This window comes from Schistocerca piceifrons, chromosome 5 (assembly GCF_021461385.2).
Source record: "Schistocerca piceifrons isolate TAMUIC-IGC-003096 chromosome 5, iqSchPice1.1, whole genome shotgun sequence".
Lineage (NCBI taxonomy): Eukaryota > Metazoa > Arthropoda > Insecta > Orthoptera > Acrididae > Schistocerca > Schistocerca piceifrons.
The window spans coordinates 58,284,914-58,309,717 of NC_060142.1; the positions used below are offsets into that span (position 1 = coordinate 58,284,914).

A 24,804-nucleotide genomic window follows, 5' to 3' on the forward strand; every position below is an offset into this window, starting at 1 on the left:
ATTGTTGCTCTTTTTGTCTTCGTATCGCTCTCAGCCTCGAGATGGTCGATCGCTGGCTGAGTTGCTCCACGGTCGTCCTCATCGCACCTTGATGTCTTTGCTGCATCCGCTGCATCCGGTTCCTGTGCAGCGGCAGACTCCTGCTTTTGCTCCAGGCGACGTTGTATTTTATCGCAACTATCGAGGTTCACGGCGTTGGCTCGCAGGGCGCATTCTTCGCTGCCTCAGCCGCGCGATGTATTTGGTTTTGGGGCCTCTGGTGAGGTGCGTCGGCATCTCAATCAGCTGCGCCTCTGTCGTCGCACGGGTTCTGCCGCTCCCCGTCTGCTTTCAGCGACGGTGCCGTCCGGTCAGCGCCCTGGGGACCCATCTACTGGCTCGCCTCATCCCCAGGTGTTACCGACGCTGCCTTCCATTTTGCCCCATGGCGACGCGCCGCCGCAGCAGGCGCCGCCGCCGCCGCCTGTTCTCCGGCCGGCGCCGCCCGCATTCGACGCTTCGCTACAGCCGCCAAGCACCTCCCAGGGTCACGCGCCGCCGATCGCTTCCCGTGACCAGCTGTCCTCCGCCATGGAACTCCCGCCCGCTCCGGACCACGTGACGTCATCGCGCGTCGGCTACCCCGACGCAATGGAGGTCGACCCTTCAGCCCCTCCTGTTTCTTTACGGGCGCATACACCGCATGTTGACGTGCACCCTGGACTAGGTTTTCAGGCGTTTCCTAGCTCCCCTCGGACCGAATGGCCGGGTGCGGGTGGCACAGCCTCGCCTGTTGTTAGGCTCCCCACCTCATCGCATACGTCAACATGGGGTCCTCCCCACGGCGGGCGGAAGCCTTATCTCACGACCGTTCGCCGATTTGCGGGGGAGGAATGTGGTGTCACCGCCAGACACCACACTTGCTAGGTGGTAGATTAAATCGGCCGCGGTCCATTTAGTACATGTCGGACCCGCGTGTCGCCACTGTGTGATCGCAGACCTAGCGCCACCACAAGGCAGGTCTCGTGATACGAACAAGGACTCGCCCAGTTGTACGGACGACCTAGCTAGCGACTAGATGTACGAAGCCTTTCTCTCTCATTAGCCGAGAGACAGAATAGCCTTCAGCTAAGTTAATGGCTACCAACTAGCAAGGCGCCATTAGCCTTACAGTGATTGTAATTAAAGTCTCCTGTGTACAGTCAAGAGCGATGTACCACAATGATTGATTAAAGATAAGTATTAATCCCGCTACGTACTTTTCTTCATAGCATTAATTACGTAGCCTGTTCCAGTACCTTGACGCCCGTCGGCGTGTGTGTACGCGTGCCTATCCTACCGGCTACCTCAAGTGGCGTAACAGTCTTGTTACGTCACAACAAATTTCACAGTCGCTTACAATTTCAGTTGTTTTTCCTGGATAGAGCCCCCCCCTGAAAATTCACAATTACAAACTGTCCTTCACTTAAATATTCGATTTCTAGGTGAGATGCCTCAGGTACCGGTATTCTGCTTCCTTCGTGGATAGCGATGGTACCAGTGAATACATCACTGAAATCTTCTGATCCTAGGCTGTCATCTGTAAGTTGGAGGGACATCACATCTTCTTCATCAGAGTCGGAGTTATCTGTCACTTCTTCTTGCCTACCTCGTCCTCTCAGTTTGGGCTGGCTTGCCTTCAATGTAGATGGTACAGATTCTTCTACCTCTTCTGCAGAGATACTTTGGCTAGTGGAACTGTCAGTTTCTTTTGCCTTTTTGTCTAAAGGGGTTTGGTAAGCTCTTCTCTGTGCTTCTCAATTTTCTCCAAGAAAGTGTCTCCTAGAGCTGCAGTTTCTTCCACTGTCATCCCTTGTGATGGCAATCTCTTGAGGACTTGTTCCCTGTTGGCAGGATACAATCCAGACTTACGAAAACCACTCTGCAAGTTGATGCGAGAGCCAAAGCTAAGAAGGCCGTCCCACAAATTTTTTAGAAGGTGAGGAAACTGATCCCTTGGCACCGATGTGCAGCGACTTCCAGCAGAGGATGCTTTCCAGCTGGGAAGAATCTTCCTCCAATGGACCTTCATTGGCCAAAAATAGGCCACATCGAGAGGCTGCAGGAGATGAGTTGCATTTGGGGGCAAAGTAATGAACTTTATATTATGTTGTTCGCAAAGATGCAGCACTTGTATATTGATATAGGAGCTTAAGTTGTCTCCAATTAGCACCTTCACGCCATCTTGGCGCTGCAAAATGGGCAACATGAGGTACATAAACCAATCTTCAAAAGTATGGCCATCGAACCGACCAGATTTGGACCTATTGTAAGGAGCTTCTGGTGGTCCATGTCATCCATAATTTTTCTGCCTTATAATTGACGTACAGGGGTGCCAAATTTCCGGCAGCATTCCCGCAAACCATAATTGAGGTACATGCTTTAGAAGAGTTTTGAACTCTTTCAGGATACTTTGTCACCCTTTTTGTAATGACCTTGTCCTTGCCTGGGTCGTCTAACAAATTTGTTTCATCATAGTTCCAAAACCTGTTGGGTGAAACACCAGCAAGTTCTCCTTCTAAGTGATCGAAAAACTGGTTAATGACGTCTTCATCAATGGCAGTGTGAGGATAGGAGATGTTCTTTGCAGTACTTTGAGATAATACCTGCTTGTCTCTGAGTACAAAGCCCTGTGCCCATTCTTTACCTGGAAAATTGTCTTTGAATCTTGGTTCTTGTCTTCCAATCCGGTCTAGATACGACTTTACAATGCACCTCAAGTCGAATACACTGACTGGAAAGCCGAAATTTGACATCGCCATGATGTGATGGACGAAACTTTCTTCCTCCTCTGTTGAGAAAACAGTCATACAACCAACAAATCTGCTGTGCTTATGCTGACTTTTAGGTGAAGGGTATTCTTTGTAATGCCATATTTCTGAGATGCCTTCCGAATTGACAGCGTTTTATATGTGATGGCATAGAGAGCTTTCTTCAAAGTGTCTTCCATATAATTCCTGCATGCTCATGCCCCAATGGGACGTTTGTATGTTCTCCCCATTCTGGAAACCTGAAAGAGAATTTATCATCAGGCTAACTTTGGGACATCTGCAGTTTCATATGTGAAATGCACTACTAATGATTGGGGGGCTACTTTGGGACAGTGAGAACTGCTGTATTTTTTGTTTTTATTTAAATGTCAATGAGAATGGGTTTTGCAATATTAATTAAAATTGTAAAGTAATTCATTTCATGTAATGAGTCTACTTAAATGCAACTTTGGGACAGTCCTGAAGTAACCCCACTAATGTATGATTTTTCACAAATTTGTGGGTCATGTAGAAGCATTCGTAAATAATTATGATTTGACTGCTCTAAAACTGTGTTATGACATTAACAAAGAAATTTACATACCTGTAAACACTCTTCAAACGACAATTTTTGTCGTTAGCACAACACCACAGATCGTAGAAAAAGGCGCCAAGAAAACAGCAATGCCCTGTTCCATCGATGGCAGGGAGAAAGTTTTCGAATACGGCCGCAAGATGGCAGCACACGCTAACGTTCCAGTCGGCCATGAAAAATACGACGATTGGTCTCTTACATGGCGGAGAGCGATTTAAAACTGAAAAATAGCTGTCAGTCCCAATGTTACCCCAGTCCCAAAGTAACCCCAGTCTACAGTAATAAAATAGTGCTGGTTGACATTTTATTCAGCTTATCTAAGGCATTTGACTGTGTGAATCACAATGTTCTCCTGGGTAATTTAAAGTTTAATGGGATTGATGTTACAGCCAACCAGCAAATAATGTCACATCTAACAAAAAGACCACAGAAAGTTGTACTCGGTAATTCAACCAACGTAGTTCGGAGACATTATTCTGACTGGGGAGAAATCATGTATGGGGTCCGACAAGGCTCAGTCTTGTAAATGATCTTCTGTCTAATATACAACAACGAGAATTACTTCTTTTTACGGGAGACACTAATATTGCAATTAATCCAAGTATACATACAGAAACAGAAGAAATAGTAACTAATGTTCTTAAAAGTGTCAGCTACGCGTTTTCTGCAAATGGTCTCACCATCAATTTGAGAAAGGCACAACACATTTAATTCTTCACATCTTGGGGTACTGCACCAGTGACTAGTGTACACACGGTGACAAAGATAACAAATAGGGTGGAAACCTCAAAATTCTTAGGTGTTCATATTTGTTGTTGTTGTGGTCTTTAGTCCTGAGACTGGTTTGATGCAGCTCTCCATGCTATTCTATCCTGTGCAAGCTTCATCATCTCCCAGTACCTACTGCAGCCTACATCCTTCTGAATCTACTTAGTGCATTCATCTCTTGGTCTCCCTCTATGATTTTTACCCTCCACACTGCCCTCCAATACAAGAGAATTTAAACTGGATAAAAGACATTTTGGAACTCCTAAAAAAACTTACTTCAGCCACATTTACACTTCAAATCATTGCCAACCTCGGGGAGAGACACATTTTCATTCAATAATGTCATATGGAATAATGTTCTGAGGTAGCTCATCTTTAAGAAAGAAAGTCTTAATTGCTCAAAAACATGTATGTAGTGAACACCAATGATCATCTTGTACACATATGTTTAAGGAGTTGGGCATTCTGTCTACTGCTTCATAGTATATTTAAACTAAAACTTCGTTTATTTTTTTCAACGGACTACAGAAAAAAATGGATAAGTGTGAAAAACGTATACATGATATATACCACCATAACATCAAATTAATTGGTAAACACAAATGAAAAACTGAGCAAATAAAATGTTACATTCTACAAAATGTTATATAGGGTGACTAGGTACCATACTTAACAAAGATATAAAGAAAAATGTAAACCTCTACATAGAAGTAAACGTCTTTTCGTTTAAAAAAAAAAGGGTAATTTTTGCTTGTTTTTTTTTTTTTAAGCGGCAATAGCGTACACTGTACCCACCCGCAAAACGGGATAACTGTCATTATTTCGTCAGAAACATTGTGGCGTGTCACAAATTGCTTAATTATTTCTAGCGCATTTACTGCATCGTTAAAAGTCACGGAGGAATGCTGACGCTCTTCTGTATCATCCTCATCGTCAGTTTCTTCCTCGTCTCGGTCACGGGATGCACATTGAACTATCTCAGCAATAGTCATGGGCTCTGTAGTGACGAAGTTTTCATCAACGTTCACGTAATCCTCAAATGATGCTTGCTCTTCAAGTCTATTCCATTCTTCATCATTTGGTGAAATATCGTCAGTATGATCACGTCCACCGTGATCATGGACTTCCATTTCCAAATCCGGTTTTTCGGCAACATTTCCGAATGGTATCGTCTGAAACTGCCCTGAAGCTGCAATAGTGCATTGCAATGCGTATCTGAAGAAACAAATTCATTAATAATTTCTCGAAGTGTTCTTTGGCTCCAGTAGCACAACGTGAAATAAATGAGAAGTAAAAATCTTACTTGTAAAATGTTTATTTTCATTTCTTCTTTTTTTTTCAATGTTTACACACCTGGTGGCATGCTGCACGAGCATTTTGCGACAATGCAACTTGAAATTATGTATTACTGCAAGGTACAGGAGCTCACTCGTGCAATTCGCTGGGAAGAATTCCACGGTCACATTTCTCAAATAGGACTTAAGGGGAGGATGTGCTGCACACCTGTCTACGAACAATAAAATCTCCCGGCCTGCTGCAACCATTTTCGCACCGACACTTCGAAACCAACTTTCGAAAACTTTTGTCGTAATCTACGATTTATTGTTACCGTATTAGTGTATTTTATGAGAAACGTGACAATGTTCTTAAAACAACGGTACTTGGCAAATTTTCCGATCGTAAGTGGGGGCAGCTTCTCACTCCCAACACTGTTAGCACATACCAGCACTGCTACACGTTGTTTACTTCATTTTCCTACGTGGCAGTTCTAACCTTTGAATGCAATTGTGCGGTCAGGCATTACATTGTAAAACAAGCCCATCTCATCCACATTAAAACTATTTTTCGGAGCATATTGGGATGTCCAATCTCGCACTGTCTCGGTATCGACACTTTTGCTTTCGCCACATACATTCTGACGGCTTGTCCAATCTCGCACTGTCTCGGTATCGACACTTTTGCTTTCGCCACATACATTCTGACAGCTGATGCCATGTCTTACGTTAAATTTGTGCAGCCAACCTGATGAAGCACTGACATTTTCCACACCGAGTTGAACAGCAAATTCATTTCCTTTTCTACAAGGCATTGGGTCGCTAACAAAGAATGTATGATGCCTGAACCACTGCAACAATCAATCTTCCACGTCCTCATATTTGCCGCGCTGAATGCGTGTCCGCTTATTATTAGAAATTCCGAATACACTTGCACTATCTTCAATTTCCTTTGCCTTTGCTACTACAGAATTTTGCCTAATTCCTTGGCAATATTCACTCGCTTTCGATTACTGCTTTCCTTCACAACTCAAAGTTCGTAGCTTCTCAGCGACAGTAACGCTTTTCTGTTTTCTTCCACCTATGTTACTGGTTCTCAAAATAATTAGAAATACAGTAATACGGTACCTTAGCCATTACAATATGAGGTTTGATGTGTTTTGGGATTCCCTAGTGACATGCAACAATTAATATCCAGTTGTGCCCTAGTTCCCAGTTTGAGAGAATCATGTAATTTCGAGAAATCAAATGAGTGCTACACCAACAACCAATCTTCCCTATGGCTATCAGCACTGCCGTAATAGTAAGCTTCATACTTTATACTGTACTTTCCAATACTGTACAGTCCCTGTATAACATCTGGTTTTTGTGACGACACTATTATTGCAGTTTATACTGTTGTTGTGTATCTGTCAATCTATAAAACAATATCAAGTCTGACACATTAAAAATTAAGTGTTAGTTGGATTCGGATGCTCGCAACAAAGTGATTTTCTAGTTGGCAACGGCGGTAACATGATAATAGATGGAGCTTAGGCCGGTATTATACTATCAAATTTTCTTTGACAATGATCTCTGTCGTTGCGCAAAAGGGGGTATTACACTGTCATCAAATATTTCGCCAAAGTACCTACATAATAGCCGACGACGACGACTTAATAATATTATCTACAGTTCAAGTTTACTTAGGGCATCGGCGATGTCGCGTGCTGATGTTGGCAACACCATGTTCATATAATGCAAATGTTTTGTTATGAAATGTTCATTTTACGAGTATAACTAATCTACTGAGAGGGCAAGGGTACATACAAGAATCTGTCAACCATAGAGCAAGAACAGATTCGTGGTGAAATCATGGAGGTAAAAATATTTGACATGGGTGAAATGAATTCCCAGCAATGAATGACCGTTGCCAACATCAACACACTACGCCACCGATGCCGTAAGTAAAATTATACCTGGTTGCATTTGCAACAGAAGCAGAACAAAAGAAAACATAATTGGGTGAAGCCGTGGACTTCACGGCGAGAAGCGAAAGATATACAACAAAATTTGCTACGGGAATGCAAGGTGAGGACGTAAAGCCGCATGAAAATCCCTTTGGGAATGGACGAGTGTACATTTCAGGATGTGCTCAAGAAAGTGGCTCCTTATATTATGAAGCTGAACACACTCCTCAGGAATGCTACATCCGCAAAATAATGCGATTTCTAGTTACTCTAGTTTACAGTACCGGTATACCGCTCTAATGCTGCAGCGCACATTGACGAAAATAATACCGGAAAAAATGGAAGCTATTTATAACGCACTGAATGAGAAATATGTGAACGCACATAAATTTAATATGTACTGTGGTCATGAAAAATTTTATTTCCACAGAAGTTGTAGATTTTCTCCTTTATATTCTGGGGGGGGGGGGGGGGCTATATCCTGGCCGTACTTCAAGGCTAATAGCATCCGCAATTTTTTTATAGCTCTCACTTTTTAGTCTGTTTTTATATTTGGGATGTCGTAAGCTACACAGTGCTTCATCTGCCTCTAATATTTCTATCAATTTCGTTATATATGAGACGGATCATGTAAATTTGGGAGTCATAATGATAAACATGTCAGACCTGCAGCGATGCTAGCACTCCAAGCGGTTGATTTCTCCATGCAGTAAACATAAAACGAACGCTTCCTTTGATCAAATCTAAGACGAGGCGCTAGACTTAATCAAACAAAATTTGACCAAAGCCTAACTTTAAGATCGGCCTTACCAATCCACTTCCCGGCAACCCACTGTGAAGCACTGCAACATAACTTGTGGCCACTGAGGACATTTCTCCGTTCCCCCCCCCCTCCCCTTTTTTTATAAAAAAGAAGTAAAAGTGAGAAAAACGTATAAATGAAGTTTTACTGTATTCCCTCATGTAGTTTGTTGTGAATAATGCACTTCAGTTCAAAAAGGGCCAATGACGTACACAATTTCAATACCAGGAGAAAAAATGACATACATTACTTCACATTAAGATTGTCTTTAGCACAAAAAGGGGTGCACAATGCTGCAACAAAAAATTTTGATGTTAGACAGTGGCATAAAATGTTTGAGAGACAGCAAAGTAAAATTTGAAAACAAACTAAAAACGTTTCTCCTTGAGAACTCCTATTATGTAGAATAATTCCATTATTGTAAGTGTGTACATGGTAGAGAGTAGGAGTTACTAACTATCATCTGTAGTCTTTTTAAGATAACCTTATAGGTATTCAGCATGCACTGACATTTAAAAATTAAGTCGTGATGTGTATGTAAAATGACTCATTCCACATAATTATCATTTAGTGAGCAAATGAACCATAGATCATGAAACTAACTTAAGTTGAATGTTCTGTTTGAGTTCATATGGGTGCTGTCAGTTACATTTGCATCTAACAAATTCTCTTAAAGTTTTAAACACTGATTGTACACAATTTTGTTAGTTTGAGTTAAATTCAGTGTTTATTACTTTTGATACTCCATGAAATATAAGCCGTGCATGGAACAATGCACTCCCGTTTTGAAAATTTTTGTATTCATGAATGTTTATTTTTGTATTTATACAAATGCTGTTGCAATAACTATTATGTTTAGGGTCTTGTAATTCATTTATTTTACTGAGAAGTCCAGTTAACCATGACATATCGTACAGTTAACCCTGGTGTTAAATGGCCCAAAAGTATGGTCAAATTCATTTTAATTGAATCAACTGTGGATTCTTGGTGAAACATTGTAAATTAACTAAACAAACACCATTTTTTGCCTTGTTTCACAATTTCATTATTAATGTTACTGCATAACCTAGATTTCAGGTTATAAGCCCATTTTCAAGTACATTCCCAAAGATGATAATGTATAGATAAACATGATGACAAGGCAAAGGTAACCATCTGAACTTCTTAAGGTGTCGATCCATTGCTTAATGTAAAATTACACCATTTTTAACAAGTTACATACATAATTACGTGTGCCGCTCATGGCCTCACTTCCCGAGTACGTGGTCCTGGGTTCAATTCCCAGCGGGGTCAGGGATTTTCACCCGTCCCGAGATAACTGGGTGTTGTTGTGTCATCTTCATCATCATCATCATTCATCCCCATCATGGTCGGAGGAAGGCAATGCCAAACCACCTCCATTAGGACCTTGCCAAATACGGCGGTGCGGGTCTCCCGCATTGTTCCCCTACAGTCTGTCAAGAGGCATGGGACTTCCATTTCCATATATAATTACACAATTCAGCAATCACACTGACATGACCGGACTAAAGTTATGCATCAGCCAAGAACTTTTTAATTATGATGGACTTGGGCCCAATGTTTTGCTTCTATCCTGGGGTTGTGATCTCAGCTAAAAGAGGTGAATAATTGAATTGGGTTTGTTCATTTAATAATAAGTGTGGGGTGTACTAGTCTGTCTTTTAATTTCTAAAATTTGTAATTGGTTGAGTTTAGTCCCCTTTCCCTCCATGTGTAAGACTTGTGCATCTGTTATGTATTTGTGGTTATTGTTCATGCTATGTTCCACAAAGGCTTCTTCAATCTCCAGCTTCTGTAATGTTCTTTAAGCTTGGTGCAGATTGACCTCCCAGCAAGACTGACACTCACAGCATGTGTTTTTATAAACTCTGCTTTTTGTGATGGCTAGTTGTTTGTCTTTTGCATTGAACAAGCAACTACCTATTGTCTGAGGCACATAGAAAAACACAGAGAAATCTTTTGCCTTCAAAATGTTACTTATCCTATTTGATGTTTTCCTTATAAAAGGTAAACTGAACCATTTCTTTTTCAGTTTGTCTATGTTTTTCATTGGGGACAGTAGGGACCTGGCTTGCTTCTTCATCTTTTTACCATCTACCCCCGGTAGCTGAGTGTCAGCATGACATTATGTCAATTCTAAGGGCCCGGGTTCAATTCCCGGTTGGGTCGGAGATTTTCTCTGCACAGGGACTGGGTGGGTGTTGTGTTGTCCTAATCATTAGGTCCACCCCCGGTAGCTGAGTGGTCAGCGTGACAGACTGTCAATCCTAATGGCCCAGGTTTGATTCCCGGCGGGGTCAGAGATTTTCTCCACTCAGGGACTGGATGATGTGTTGTCCTAATACTCATCATTTCATCCCCATCAACGTGAAAGTCATCAAAGTGGCGCCAAATCGAAAGATTTGCACCTGGCGAACGGTCTACCCAACAGGAGGCCCTAGTCACACAACATTTACTTTTTTTTTTTATCTTTTTACCCAAAATTTTATCAATGATGTTGGGGTTAAATTCATTATTTGTGGTTATTGTTCTTCTTGTGTTAAGTTCCTGGTCAAAGTCTTCTTGGGACATAGGTATCGAAAGGAAACAATGGATTACATGGTGCAATGCTGCATGTCTACAGGTTGTAGGATGTCGGGACAAAGCCGGGATGAATGGAGTCTTTTTTATAAATTCAAATTTATGGTTACTGTCTTCTAACTTTAAGCTAATATCCAGGAAATTTATGTTGCCCCCCCCCCCCCCACCCCCAACTGCCCAACTCCATGCTGACCTTTATATTTTCCACAAATTTGTGGAGTTGTTTACTGGAACCTTTCCACATACAAAGAATATCATCTACATATCTGTACCAATACATAACATGTTTTGCCAGTGGTTCCCCCTTAAAAAATTCAGTCTCCCACTTACATTTCTGTGAAATCTGTGAGAAATGGGACATTAATGTAAAAATGAAACTGCATATGGCTTTATATATGTTTTCCTCCTCATTCATGAATAAAAATTTAGAAAAGAACACCTTTTTTGAGTAAAATTTTGTAGGAAGAAAAAAATTAGTCAAATTAACCCCACCACCTTTACCATATTGAAGTAACCACACACCACTACTGATGTCTACTGGTTTCAAGTTTATTGAGCTGGATGTCACAACTGAATTTGCAACACTGACATCCATGAATGTTGGCTTAATATCTCTTTCTGCACTTATGTGCTGAAATTTATTAATATTTTTATATTCCAAACTGCAGTACATTCGTTTTTGTTACTGCTTTTACGCAAATAATTTGCTGATATGTAATGTAATAAGATGGTCTATCTTAACCACTGAGAGGCCCACAGAACAAATTTAGTACTTCTTTCAACGTCTGAAATTTTGTTTGTGACTCACTGAAAATTTTGATGGCATATGGCAAATTTTTGTTCATATAACACTGGGAAAGCCACCAGCCCAGATGACGTTCCAGCAGAGTTATGGTGTTCCCATCACTGGAAGGCAGCTGAATGGTTAATGGAACTCTTCAACAAGATCAATGACGAGGGACAAACAAGAACTGATTGGCAGCAGAGTGTCATCCTGCCTATCATTAAGAAGAAGGGAAATCCTGCTGGGTGTGCCAACTACTGTCCAATTTGACTTCTCTGCCATGCCATGAAAATCTTTGAGCGTGTTCTGGACCAAAGGATCCGTGAGATCACACAGAACTGTGGCACAACTGATGTGATTCATGCTGCATCTTAGTCAACAAACATCATGAGAAAGCCAAGCCACTGCATCTAGCATTCCTGTATCTTGAAAAGGTCTTTGATTGGGTGCCACACAGTCTTATCTGGCTAGCACTTTGGCAGCATGATGTGCTGGAGCAGCTTATCAACTGGGTGCAGTTAATTTATGCACAGCAGGGAAGTTATGTCCGTACAACCTCAGGATTATCCAAGGACTTCCCCATCACAGTTGGCGTCCATCAAGGTTCTGCATTATCACCACTTCTGTTCATTCTCATATTGGACACTGTGACAGCTGATCTGCACCAGCCATTACCATGGAGCTTACTTTATGCTGATGACGTGATGGTGGCACCAGAAAACAAGCTGGATCTGCAGAGCCTAACTCAAGAATGGAGTGACCGATTGATGCAACATGGCTTGCGCATTAATTTGAAGAAAACCAAGTACATGACATCAGACAGACATGAAATGGGAACCATCATGATTAATGGTGAAGTCTGACTCATGTCAGTAAGTTTAAGCATCTTGGTTCCACGATCACCATTGACGGCCGACTCATTGAAGTGGTCAACACCAGAACTCAGACAGCTTGGATGAAATGGCGAACAACAACCAGAGTCACTTGTGACCGCAGGATGAAAAATAATTTAAAATCAAAAATCCATCACACTGTCATCTGACCAGTCACCTTGTATGGTTGTGAGTGCTGGCCGACTACAGTTGAGGCAGAGCGCCGCCTGTGTGTAATGGAAACGAAGATGCTAAGATGAACAGCGGGCCTCATTAAGTTAGATCACGTTTCTAATGACAACATTAGCAAACAGTTTGGTGTGGTGTTGCACTGATCCAAGACAAGATGCATGAGAGTCGTCTTCAATGGTTTGGGCATGTTTTACAGGCTGATGATGACTCTATTGCCAAGGCGGGTTACATACTTGAAGTTGTCAGCAGTAGACCCAAAGGACGACCTAAGCAATGTTGGGCTGATACAATTCATAAAGACCTTAAATGCGTGAACATCCACCCAGATGCAGCCTGAGATAGAGCAAAATGGAGACAATGGATCCATGTAGTGGATCCCGCAGGCACACAGGACAAATGCTGAAGGAAAAGAAGAAGAATTTATTTAAGGGAGGAAGGAACGAACATTTAAGTTTAGTGTCCTGTTGATGATGTCATTGGAGATGTAACACAAGTTCGGACTGCATAATGATGGTGAGGAAATTGGTTGTGTTCTTGTGGAAGGAACCATCCTGCCATTTGCCTTAAATGGTTTGAGGAAACCACAAAAAACTTAAATTATATGGCTGAACTAGGATTGGAACTTCTCACCTGCATGATTTATTTGACTACTGGACTTCATATTAACATTTAAATTCCCAAGGGGCATTTCACATCATTCACTTCATCCTAATTCAATAAGGGCATGTCCATTAAAAAGGCGCTCACGTGGGGTGCTTTAACTTGTTTGCAATTGAGTGTATCTGGCTGGATTCCTGCAAAAGCAAATGTAGATGTACTTTGGTGAGAGTCGTCTATGTACTTTCGCAAGGTGGTCCTGGTTCATTTACCTGAAGAACCTTTGTATACATTCTCGTTGGTATGAACATAAGCCAGCCCTGGCTTGGGGGAGTTGCTCGAATGTAAGATTGGTATTGTGTAATGTGTCAAATTGATTCGGTTAGTTGCCTTTAAAGAACTAAAGATGCTGCACGATGCAATTTCATACATTTGAAATCATACAATGCCTGTCTCGGCGCCGGATAACAAGGTCAGTTTCTTAAGTGACACTGTAAACATAATACACCAACAACTTAACGGCTTCCCATAGTATTTCATTACTGTACATAAGTTCATGAGATCTGACCGACCGGAATACCCTGTACCATATTTCAATCTCCCGCGCAATTTCACAAAGGTTATATATACATAGCTCTATCAGCGGCTAAATATATATTAGTGAGTAAATAGTATTTTTATAGCTCGATCGTGGTTACATCGGTACTGGAAGTTACTCCAGCGAAACCACACCTGTTTACGTAATTGCAGGATTAGGCCTACCTGTTAATGCCCATGACACCACAAGGCTTGACAGGTTATAGAGGAGTGGTAGTGGATTCGTCGCATGACTCTTAGCAGTTTGTCACTTGTCACTACTTGAAGATGGCGGGGATTAAAGGTGAGTACCAATAATAATAGAAATTATAAATGAAAATAAATCTTAATTTGTTGGTGCTAGCATTAAGAAGAGTTGATTTTAAGCCAACGAGCGGAAAATCCGTGATCTGGTTACTTTCTTATTACGTAAAGTATAAGTCAGACATAACATACCTGTGATCCTTCCGTACGTGCTGGTGAAATTGAACATAAGCATCAGAATGAGCTGATCATTACGTGACAATAATTTAAGTTTGATGCTAGTCGAGTCTACAGAACTATTAAATTTTCGTGATAAGTGTGTTCATCATGTGGGTTAGTGTTTAATTCATTTGTTGTTGTTTATCTCCATTTATAATGACGTTTTACCTAATACAGTGCTTTTGTGTTTTCTTTTTCACTGCTTAGTTTAAGTGTGACAGTAACTAATTCGTTTTACTGTTTCATTGTTTCGTGACGCTGCCATGGATACACAGCGTAAGTACTGCCAATTTTACTATTGACATTTTATATGCTTGTACTAGTTTTGTTTTGTGTACAAATTCTTGCCGTTAGTATTTTGCTGAAAGCAGATGGTTAATGTTGCATTCAGGTTAGCTTGATAATAACTTAGAGAACGTGCTTATAATGGCAGTAAATAGTCTATTTAATTTCAATATACGAATAAAGTCAAATAATCATTGTTTAAGGTATCCAGTGAATTACCATGAATTGCTTTAATTAGAGACAGTTATGTGGTTAACAGGGTACCTTTTCCCATTTGTCTCGTACTCTAGTGAAGCTCGAAGTCTAAATCGATTTTCTATGAATGTAAACTTCTGTAACACAGGGATTTAGAAATGAATGCCGGTAATGTTATTTCGTTTGCTTTCCAATACCAGTCTGTTCTTTTTAGTAAAGTGGATACCTGGGACTAAGCTTGCATAGGCACACACGACACATAATTGTAAAATAGATGTAGTTGTTGGCAAAGAAAGTAAATCTGAATTCATTCAGAAGATTGTGTTTGCACACGAAAAATATTGCTTAAATCATTTAAATACCTTCGCAGGTTATGTTGGTGTGTTCACCGAATGTGTTGAATTCAAATCAGATTGAAACGGGGGGAGGGTTCAAAGTGTGACATAGTGTAAGGTCACCTGTGTTTGATCTCAGAGCCTGCTGGAATAAAAGAACTGGCTCTTATTCTTGAAAACCTACTGAAAAAGTTTGGTTAGCCAGTATTCATCGGAGAGAAGCAATGGACTTTCTTTGATTGCATGTGTATTGCTCCTATAGTTAAAAGTTACTCTTTAAAAAGAGTAATGATTCCTTCTGCAGAATCATCCAAGAAAAATCTTTCCATATTAGTTGCAAGTGGAATGAATTTCAATAGGCCTATGTAGTTTATAGTAAAAAACAGAATCCTGACTTTGGGATCTTACTGTAATTTTTAAATTTGTCAACTACTTTTCTGAGCAGATTGTTAATTCTTACAGTTTTTCATGTTGTTGGTTATACATTAGGCCTATTTCAGTTGTGTTATAGTAAATTTACATGCCTGGTATCAGAACTGCTTTGTTAAGTTCTTCAATTTAATATTTACCATTAGCAAAAGGTGTTACAAATGTGTTCCATTAACCCATTTTCTGGTAAGTGTGTAGAGTGAGAGCTGTGTCATTATGTAATGTGTTTTGTGTAGGAATGATGACAGGAATGTGTGTTAAATAATTTGCAATTACACGAAGAGGGACTAGCAGGTGTGTTTAAGGGGGCTAGGATGTCCAACAGGCTGACTTGGAGCAGGAGAGGCACCACAGGACATTTAAATTTCCACTGGCTATAATTTTACAAATAAATTCATAAAACTTAATCAGAATGTCCAGGAAGGGTTCAGGATTCACACTCATAGCAGAGGAAGTTCAAAGAAATAACAAAATAATTTTTTTGCATGTGAAATTTCATCATTTTTTAACTTACTATTGTCTGCATTTGTTGCTGTAGGTACACTTTTCTTCAAAAGTAGGAGAGATTCTTTGGTGAATTTTGCACAGCATACAAACCATGCTTACAGATGTATGAAACTCTAGATTTTATTTAATTTATGAAAAATTGAATTAGCTGTTACATTTTAAACTTTGTGTTTAGAAAAAAACTCAAATTTTATAGGTAATTTTCTCAATTTTTACCACACTTTTTAATAGATGTGGAAAATTATTGAGTTTTCATACACCTGTAAGTATGGTTTATATGCTGTGCAAAATTCATCGAAGAATCTCTCTCACTTATGAAGAAAAGTGTAATTTAGCAACAAATGCAGCCAATAGTAAGTGAAAAAATGATGAAATTTCACATGTAAAAAAATTATTTTGTTACGTTTTTGAACTTCCACAGCTATGAGTGTGAATCCTGAATCCTTCCTGGTCATGCTGAGTAAGTTTTATGAATTTATTTGAGAAAGTATGGACAGTGGAAATTTAAATGTCCTGTGATGCCTCACCTGCTCCAAGTTGGCCTGCTGTCCGTGCTACCCACTTTAAGTACTCAAGAATGGAGGCAATTGTACCAAATTCAGAATTGAACAAAAGCATACACACTGTATTTGGTGAAATGCCAACTATAATCATATTGCTCTTGCTCTACACTCGGTCTGGTGTTCTTTCTTCAGTAATTTTTTTTATCTTATTTAAAGATCTGAAAACTTCCTATATGTTGCTGATAATAGCTCATGTGGTGTGAAATTTCTTTGCTTGATTCTTACTGTGTATTTTCTGAGCTATCCTGATAAATCCAGTGACAGCTGTAACACTGATATATTCCTGCGTCAGGGGGTTGCCCAGTGTTGAACTTCTCCACACAGTCTGTCTCTTCCTCCTCCTCCTCCTCCTCCTCCTATTCCTACGCCATCTGGGAAACAGAGGTTTGTGCCCTGTGTTAGCAACACTGCACTTGTTCTATGCCATACAAGCAACCTATCAGCAGTTCAACAGGCTTGTCTTTCTTTGCCCCTTGAATGACTTGGATTGCATACAAAAATTTTGCACCTAGTGTGACATGGATTTCATAACCAAAATTTCACACCTGGAATTACTTGGATTGCATAACAAAGGTTGTATATTTGAGCTTACATACCTCATGCTATACTTTGATTAAAGTAACTTCCTGATTGACCGATGTTTTTGGTGGGAACAGAGTTGTCGGTAAATGCCACATGCTGATACATGCGCGTGCCAGTGTGATTTCTGTTATGATTGTTATTGGACCTCTGTTCCACTGACCATTGTCTGGGCCTGACATACTGTTGTTTTATTGTGTGAATCTATCTCTGTAGCATATTCAGTATAAATTCTCATAGGAAAGTTGCTTTACTTTTGAACAGTTATTTAGTGGCATCTGATTATGAAACTGTGTGATGAAGAGTGTAAATAAAAATTGCAAGTGCAGATGTACCAGAGTGCTTCTGTTCTTAATCAGCTGATAAATCCATATCATAAATACTACAGATCACCTTACTGTGACATCTTGTGAACGTGATCTATTTATTTAGAAGAAGAGGTGTGTTACACCACAACAGTACCTGCAGTGTAACACCCCTCTCTTCTTCGAAAGATACAGGTCACTTTCAGAGGATGTCACACCAAGATGACTTGTAGTACTTATCATTTGGATTCTGAGGGTTTGTCAATTTAGGTTAGAAGCATTCTGATACAGCTAGACTTGAAATTATTATTAACACTTTTCGTCCCACATTTTCATATTCATGTGCTACTAAAAAACTGTTTAAAAGCAGAGTGACTTTTCTATGCGATTTATAAATGATTCAATACAGAGGGAAATTCAACATTAAACAGACAATGTACAGGCCAAGGCAACATTCAGCTAAAGTAGCAGTCAGAACAGAACTTATGGTGGTGTGCAGCGGTTGTTGCCACATGTGTATTCCTGCATTGTTAACATAGCCAGTTACTGCATATATTGTTGATATACATAAGTATGCCCTCCTGTACTATGTTATGATTAGGGAGATTACACTACATGTCTTACAGCCTGCTTAACAATAGGCAACACAGTGAGCACATGGAGCCAGACATAAAGCTGTGATTGACAGATGCCTGGCTCCTACAATTCGACTCACTTAAACATCAGCCACAAAGTTATTTTTGATGAAAGTATAATCTGTCTCTCTACTGCTACTATCCCCCTCGTCTACGCCTCTCGCAGTCCCTACCTTCATTCTCTGCTTTACAAAAGTTTTGATCTCACTTTCTATAAAATTATCACTGTGCTGCCGTACTTACTCTCTTTCTTTGAGTGTTTAGCAAGTTGCTGTGAGAAGAAAACCCTCCAGTAAACTGTCAAGCAAACTGTGTTTATGTTTTGGAGTTCTGGGAACTTGTCAGGTTCAGTTTGCTGGTTACTCTTTGTTTAGGCCTACTGAAGTACAGATATAAAGTTTGCTCACACATTTACATTGAAGTTGTGCCAGTTGATTTTCAGGTATTAATCACCCTTCATAACAGAATCTCAACTCTGAATAATTGTACCTAACTCTTAACAAATATGCCTTTCAATCTAGGCTAGATGTACTGCTGCTGCTGCTGCTCTGATACTGCTAGTAGGTGTAAACTGTGAAATCACCCCTATTGTATGTGCCTTTTAATAGTTCTGCTGTGATGTATGTAATTAAAACACTGATTAAATATGACTTAAATTGTTCTCCAGACAGAGAAAAAAACGGCATGAAAACTCAACTTGTCCTCAAATATAGAACACAGACTAGAAAATAAACAAAAACTCACATGACTATGGAGAAGGAGCAACAGATAAATCAATGTCAGTAGAAGACTTAACAGTTTAACCATATTATGAACGTAATAGTAATGAGGTGCTTGCAGCATAGCACAACTGCTTTCATATTTCCCAGCTACCTTACTTTTCCATAAGAGCAAATATCACCAACTTCCGATTCATACAACATTGAGGGATATTCAAGATGTGGTTGACAATATACTTAATGCATCCTGTACTGTTCCATAATGAAGGTGATCCTTAAATTGTGTTGGCGTAATTTACTGTTACTAAAGTTAGAACTGGGCCATCAAAACAATGTAACTGCCAACATTGATTAACCAGGGAGGCTAGGTACTATGAGAACATAAATTTAAACTTGTCAATTTTCGTGAATAAATAATTTGACAACAATGATGCTGTATGGGATTTCGATATATGCCCTAATCTGGAATATCCCTGGGAATTGTCAGTTCCTCATTGCAAGTTTACCCATTTTGAAGGCATGGAACTCGAAATTCCGCAAGAGGGAGCACTGCATCCCCCCCTCCCCCCTCCAAACCCCTTCGGAATCTATAGTATGCAGTTTTTATTCATTACAGAATTATCATAGGCCTCTAGAAGTGATTTCTCATGGTGCTGCAAAACCTCTCATTCATTCAGTTGTAACATTGTGTGGCTGATTACGGTGGGACAGTAATATTGCAATTACTATCATCTTTTTAGAAAAGTGTAACACCAGACACTTGATTATGGAGCACAGGCTTCATTCATTTGTTAACCGTTCTCTCTTGTGTAATAATTAGCATACTGCTATACAGTGGATCAAATGAAGACAGACAGAAAGCTGCGCTTGTGAGATGTACAGACTTCCTTACTGGCTTCTTCGAAGTATTGTTGTCAAGTTGGCTATCAGGCGTATTACAACTGTAGCGAGGTGTATAACAACTGTAGCAGAATCAAATTCCCCATTGCAGCCTTCTGAACACAGTCAACATTAGCTACACACAGTGCTTTCCGGAGCATTGTTTGGTTTCGCTGAACGCTGCATGTACTGTGTGCACAGCGCTAAGCCTTAATGATTGATTTCACAGCAGCTTTGTATTCTTCATCACTAGAAGACATCCGAGAATATGTTACACTATTTCATATTATTGGAGGGGAGTGTAGTCTGTGTGAGGAAGCTTGGCAATTTACTTAAGTGTATTATTTTTATTTAACGGCAAAGGGAATGTTTCTGCCAGGTCCAGACCCTGAGTCAAAATGAGGCTAATCCAGTTAACATCAGTAGCTTGCAAGCCCTAGCAGAATTCTCTGGCTGATGTTTTAAAGAGTAAACACATCACAAGCCGTTAGCTGACCCTGTTTGTAAGTAATTCAGACATTGGGGAAAAGGATATGGGGCTATACCTCTAGCATGGAAAGAGAGCAGAACGGTCACCTTTACACTCTGGAGAGTTCTCCCATAGTCCTTTCTCTTTTGTAAAAACATGCACTTCCAACACACATCTACTGATGTTCTGGGTGATGTAGGCTGTATAGGTGGCTACCAGTATTGTAAGTTGTGCTTTACAGGTTTTGTCAAATCACAATACTGATCATGTTCACACCACAATTTTCTAAACATATCTGACATCATGATGTTCACTGAATTGCTGCCAGTATTTCTCTTATCAAAACTACTCACTGCACATTTAGTAAGCAGTGATATATGTACTTCATAATTTACATCTAAGTGAAAGTAAGTTGTTAATGAGCCAGAGTGTGTCAAAAATGTTATAATATAGACAACTTCTTATCTCAAGCAACAATGGGGTGTGATTTTTGGTCAACGAGAACACAAATACGTATAAATCTATTAGTCTCTGATATTATTGATAAATGTACAGTTTCCCTGCTACCGAAAAGACTCTATTAATTGCCCTTGATTTGCATGCAACTAAACGCTTGATTGAACAATCCTTCACTACTACACAAAAAGTAAAACACATTATATGAGTTGTACATGCTAAGTGTTCTGAAAAGAAAGGTGATTGATAATCTAACAGTCTTGGTTGTCACAAATATTTGGCTGTTTTTTCCAAATACATAGTGATTTCAGTGTTTAGTGTGTAGGTTGGGCCCTAATGGCACGACTTTAATTGCTGCAAGTGAAATGAGCAGAGATTAAATTTGTAATCTTGACTGACACAAATAATTGGCAGCTTCTTCAGAATACATCACAATTTCTGGTGTTGTGGCTGGGTTTGGGATCTAATAGCTGAGTTTAAATTGCTGTGAGTAAACCAATACCAGCTAACTTCTTTTACAAAGTATAGGAAATTACAAATGATCACTGTGAATGGCTACCATATCCAACTCACAATTCGTTGTCTTTACTTTGTATCATTCATCATGCAAACCATTACCAACAGCAGCACGTAACATAGAAGCTGCAGACACTTTAAATGTGTGTTTACCTTACAGTGCAGTAAAGCTTACTCCACTTTGTACACACACATTTGTATCAATTTTAACTGAACTTTCTATCTGACAATGTTATGGTCACTTAAGCACATCCTCAGAGAGAGAGAGAGAGAGAGAGAGAGAGAGAGAGAGAGAGAGAGGGGGGGGGGGATAGTTTTGTACCAGCACCCTCATGATTTCCATAGTTCTCACCCTGAATATGTCTTGTGTACACTGCCAGTTTGTCAACATGCCTTGAGCCATGCAATTTAATACAACCATTCAACTGCTGTTGTGGATTCATAACAAAAGTAACCTGTGTAGTTGTTTGCTTGGAATGAACACCACTAGGTGACCATAAGTACCTACAAATTGTGGCTCAGCTAATCTAATGAGAATGCAAAAGAGCTTGTGCTATCAAGCCTGTAGATGTTCATTATTAGGTGTGGAAGGGTCAGTGGCATCACATTCTCTTCACTGGTTAAGGGAGGTTTTATCTGCTACCTGATAGTCATAGAAAAGTGAGGTGGTTGAAACACATTTTAGGCGTACAGTCCCATGGGTTCAGTTGGGAGGTGTTTATCATCATTGAAACCTCATAACTCAGTAATTGTCAGTTTTGAGTTAAATGTTTCTACACACTAAGAAATGTGTCTTGCACAAGACAAAATTCCTGTGGCCGAGTGCAGGTATGCGTAACTAGTCTCTAGCAAAGTATCAAGACCTCGTATCTTTTAAGATTCAAATCTGAAGGTGTGAAACCTTGTACCTCAGAAGAATGTTTTTGCTTGGAAATTTATGGGGCTTCTTTCATTATCGTGGCAATGTAATAATCTTTTGTTCCCCAGCTGATTACACGGTCTGACAAAAAAGTGAAACATCTGCAAGGGGAGGAGGAAACGAAATAAAAGTTCACAGGTTGAAAGGGTACATGTTGTTATTTCAGTGAGTACAAAATAGATTCAAATTTACAAACAACTTGCAATACAAACCCACTTGCCAGAATGATTTGTACCCTCTCTGGCTGGGGTGCATCCAGTGTTTCACTTCAAAGGGCATTTAGAGTTGTTGTATCCTCTAGTGGAGTAAGCTGGCCTACAACTATTGTAACTGGTTCTCAATATCCTAGATACTGGCACTGGGACCAAATTGACATCCGAGCTGATCCCACATCTTATGTAGGTGACAGAACTGGAGATCTTGCTGGCCATGGGAGTACCTCAACATCATACAGATAGTTCATAGCAACACATACCATGTGTGACAAGCTTTGTCCTTTTCAAAAATGGAACCATGATACTGTTTCATAAGTGAAACATGAGGATGCAACACATCTGTAATGTTCTGTTGTGGCGTCAGTGTTTCCTCAGTGAACATCAGCCATGAACTGAAGACAGCTCCCTAGCTTCCAATACTATGATGCCAGGAGTGACAGCACTGTGCCTCTACAAAACGTTGGAAGAATGGGACCTGTTTTTGGGTCACGCCGCACTCACAGACAATGGTCATCCAGAGTTGCGAAAAACCATGATTCATTGTTGAACACAGTGTGGTGCCATTCATCAATGGTCCAGGGTTGCCAGTCACAGTACCACTCCAATTGCAGCCATTTGTGTTGTGGCGTTAAATGCAGCCAACACACAAGATGGTAATTCTCTAGTCTAGCTGCTGTTAGTCTTCAACCAAGATGCAAATATCATAGAAAGTAGGAGGGAGTCCATTACTTCTTCCCACAAGACAGGTGCAGATGTGAAGACATTACAGTGTGCTTGGTGCACAATATGGCTATCCTTCTTTGTCGTGGTCAAGTGTGGTTGACTTGAGCCTTGTCGATGAGTATTCCTGCCTTCGTGTTCACATACAATCCAACATCAGGCCACTGTCACATCCGAATGCCCACAAATCTGGATATTGCATGATTTGATAAGCCGACCACATGGAGACCCAAAACAACGTCCGTTTCAAACTCTGCCAGATATAGATAACATTTTCTCTCACTAGTATGTAGCATCTCCCTACCAAGCCTGCTGACAACACTAAACACGAACAACACAAATGCCCTCCAGTGGCCGTTCTACTGGTCACAAGGAATTGCAATTCTAATCATTTACTTGCCTGATGCTGTGTACATGTGGGAAGTTACATTGACATCTGACCATGTCTTCTTGGCATTTTACTTGTTTTGTCAGGCAGTATACATTGATGTGATAAAGGAACCAAGATGTGGCAAACAGTGTCCAGTGTAAAATGAATTGCGTATGACATGACCTTTTCGAAGACATCTCTGTGTAATGGTGCCAAATTCTCAAACATGACTTTCATCTGCCCAGAGGTGTCTGAGGTGGCATTGCATGGCACCTGAAGTTTTGTACTATAAATAAATTTGTCTGAGGAATAAAGTAGCAGATTCATGCATTAGACATATCAGCTCAGATATAATCCATTCTGTGGCTACTGAATATAAACTGGGTTTTGAAGAGGATTGGAAATTACTTTCATGATGCCCCAGTATATCACCGTGTATCTAGAAAATCCATACACAGTACCAGTTGGAATTTCTGCACAGATCTCTATAAAACCAGTTATTGCAAGAGACTATCATCCTTTTTAAGAAGGTATTCTTTAGAAATAATATCAAACAAATTGCGAGAAAAAGATAAATAACTTCTCTATAACTTTTATTTTTGTGTGAAAAGGCTTTAAATTCGTTTCATGCTCAGTTAAAATCTATTTGAGTGCCAAAACTCGTGTCTTGTTGTGTACCGAAAACTTTCAAAATACCATAAAATTGCCGAATAATATGAGCAGCAGATATTGTTACTTTAGTTTATGACTCATCATCTCACACAGCTGTCAAAGTACCTTGTATAATGATAAGAGGCACTTAAAACATTTATGCATAATACTGACCCAAATACAACACATTGTTAATAGCAAAACCTTGTATCTCATAAATACAGATTTTACAGGAAGCTAAAATAACATCCTAATACATACAGTTTTTAATTGATACTAGCCATACTGTAAAGTAGTATGGCTAGTATCAGTTAAAAACTGTATGTATTAGAAAGTTATTTTAGTTTCCTGTAAAATCTGTATTTTCGAGATACAAGGTTTTGCTATATTAACAATGTGTTGTATTTGGGCCAGTATTATGTACGGATGTTAAGCGCCTTTTATCACTATACAAGGTACTTTGACAGCTGTGTAGTGTTAGGTGAGGATACTCCACCGTGTTGTCCAACTCTATAGGGTCAGTGGCATCGCATTCTATTCGCCGATGAAGGGAGACTTTATCTGACACCTGATGATCATCATAGGTATGGAGGTGACCAGGTACTAATACAAATCTTAGGCACACAATCCCGTGGGTTCACATGGGAGGTGCATATTTCATATTTGGTCCAGTATCATGGTTGGATGTTGGACACCTCATCATTGTACAGTGTAATTTGACTGTTATGTAGTATTGGGATAGTATCCCCCATCCCATTACCCTGCTCTACTGGCAATGTTTCATTGATGCATTCAT

The 24,804-nt window shown here is 40.0% G+C and overlaps 1 protein-coding gene across 3 annotated transcripts in view; it reads left to right on the plus strand.

Moving 5' to 3' along the window:
* The first annotated feature begins 13,911 nt into the window (after positions 1-13,911).
* LOC124798437 (leptin receptor gene-related protein) overlaps positions 13,912-24,804 on the plus strand; it is a 39,436-nt gene continuing 28,543 nt past the window's right edge. The window contains exon 1 of one of the 3 annotated variants that reach the window (XM_047261854.1): positions 13,912-14,082. The gene's annotated coding sequence lies outside the window, so the exon portion shown is untranslated. Of the gene's footprint in view, positions 14,083-14,498; positions 14,538-24,804 lie in introns of those variants that run through there. The other 2 variants (XM_047261851.1, XM_047261853.1) reach the window with 2 other exon arrangements.